The 2135-nt window shown below is 49.6% G+C and overlaps 1 pseudogene; it reads right to left on the bottom strand.

Annotated features, from left to right (window-relative positions):
- Nucleotides 1–1620: 1620 nt before the first annotated feature.
- Nucleotides 1621–1738, bottom strand: LOC126417246 (5S ribosomal RNA; annotated as a pseudogene).
- Nucleotides 1739–2135: the final 397 nt, after the last annotated feature.

Below are 2135 nucleotides of genomic sequence, written 5' to 3'. Positions count from 1 at the left end.
GAGAGTGGGGACTCGCCTGCTCGCTCTTCAGTTTACCGAAAGACTATATCGTCTCGCTGGGTCTTAGTTTGGTCCCCGTCCTAACGTGCGAGTTGCATAGGGAGCCAGCTCACTAACATTATTGGTAGGTTCCTGTGCTTCCAAGTTCAGGGGAGGTTAGTGATAGTCGGAGCTAATTACGTAAGTCGTGAAATACGAAACAATGACAACGTTTGTTTTATCGGTTCCGTCTGATTTCCATAAAACATCCATCGTGACAATTTAAATGCCATGTGCCACCAACATACTGACAGCCGTACAAGTATTACAAATCACACTAAGAAGGGATACATTATACATAATAAATGTGCCAGACAGGTGCGCTCTGCTGCCAAGCCCGAACATACGAGAAACGCGACCACACAGCGATCCTCCCACGCATGCTAATGCACAGTATTCGCTGCCCGCTAGCGCGCCCCAAACCACGCCCACTGTTGAGACTAGAAACAAAGAGCCGTACACTCGTAAGTTCAGTATGTAGTTCAGAAAACCGATCGAAAACCTACGCAGGCAAATGTATATCATTCATTAGTTGACCCAAAACTGTGATACATATCTCACAACTTCCAGGAGAAATCACGCTAATACTGGGCACCACTGCCCCTAGCCTCGATTCGGTGAGGAAAAGAGACCACAAGCTCCTTCAAGACACCATATCGAGCTCCAGCCACTTTCAGACTGCGACGGTGGTGAGTGGTGCGTTCCGCCCGCTGTTGCAGGTAGTCACATACATTCTGACAAAGATAGGGTGGTTTAGGGTTCCAGTCAAGCTGCGACAGCACGCCTAAGCGTTTGGAAAACCAGGAACGTATCCATGCAGACCTTTGAATACATCATTTGCCGTTTTGAAGTTCGGATTTTCGAAATCATACTAATCGTGAAGGCGTACGTGCAGATCTACATCTACACTACGCAAGCCACGTTACTGTGTGTGGCGTAATGTACTTTGTGTACCAGTATCACTTTCGTCATCCCCTATTCCAGTCACGAATGGTTCGCGATAAGAACGACCGCTTGTAAACATCTCTGTGGGCCCGCAACTGATCTTATCTTCACAGTCTTTTTGCGAGATAAACGTTGGAGGAAGCAATGGTTGACTCGTCTAGGAATATCTCGCAACAGTAAACTACAGCTCGATGCTGAACGCCTTCTTCCATTGTCTGCCACTGGATACGGCTGAATACCTCCGTGACGTTCTCGAGCTTACTAAATCGACCTGTAACGAAACACGCTGCTCTTGTTTGGATTTTTCTACGATCAATCCTATCTGGTACACACTGCAGACGGACGAACCGTATTCAAGCATTGCTCGAAAGAGTATTTTGTAAATTATCTCCTTTGTTGCTGGACTGATGGACTAAAAAAAAACTAAACTCCTCCCAAACAGGCCATGAAGGCCCAAAGGTACCGACCGGCCGCCGTATCATCCTTAGCCCACAGGCGTCACTGGATGCGGATATGGAGGGGCATGTGGTCAGCACCCCGCTCTCATGGCCGTATGTCAGTTTCCGACACCGGAGCCGCTACTTCTCAATCAAGTAGCTCCTCAGTTGGCCTCACAAGGACTGAGTGCTCTCCGCTTGCCAACAGCGCTCGGCAGATCGGATGGTCACCCATCCAAGTGCTAGCCCAGCCCGACAGCGCTTAACTTCGGTGATCTGACGGGAACCCGTGTTACCACTGCGGCAAGGCCGTCGGCAATAGGACTCATGGACTACATTTCCTAAAGACTGTTCCGATGAATCTCAGTCTGGCATCTGCCTTACCCGAAATTAATAATATGTGAGTGGTACACTCTTACTGGTAGACACGTTGCGCAGCCGCCGGCCGCGGTGGTCTCGCGGTTCTAGGCGCGCAGTCCGGAACCGTGCGACTGCTACGGTCGCAGGTTCGAATCCTGCCTCGGGCATGGATGTGTGTGATGTCCTTAGGTTAGTTAGGTTTAAGTAGTTCTAAGTTCTAGGGGACTGATGACCACAGCAGTTGAGTCCCATAGTGCTCAGAGACATTTTTTGTTGCGCAGCCCCGGATTGAAACACCAACAATTCGGGCAGCTTCATTCGTGGTGTGTGGTCGTGGGCACATTCAGACACGAT

Source organism: Schistocerca serialis, chromosome 8 (assembly GCF_023864345.2).
Source record: "Schistocerca serialis cubense isolate TAMUIC-IGC-003099 chromosome 8, iqSchSeri2.2, whole genome shotgun sequence".
Classification (NCBI taxonomy): domain Eukaryota; kingdom Metazoa; phylum Arthropoda; class Insecta; order Orthoptera; family Acrididae; genus Schistocerca; species Schistocerca serialis.
This window is presented reverse-complemented; position numbering and strand designations above follow the sequence as displayed.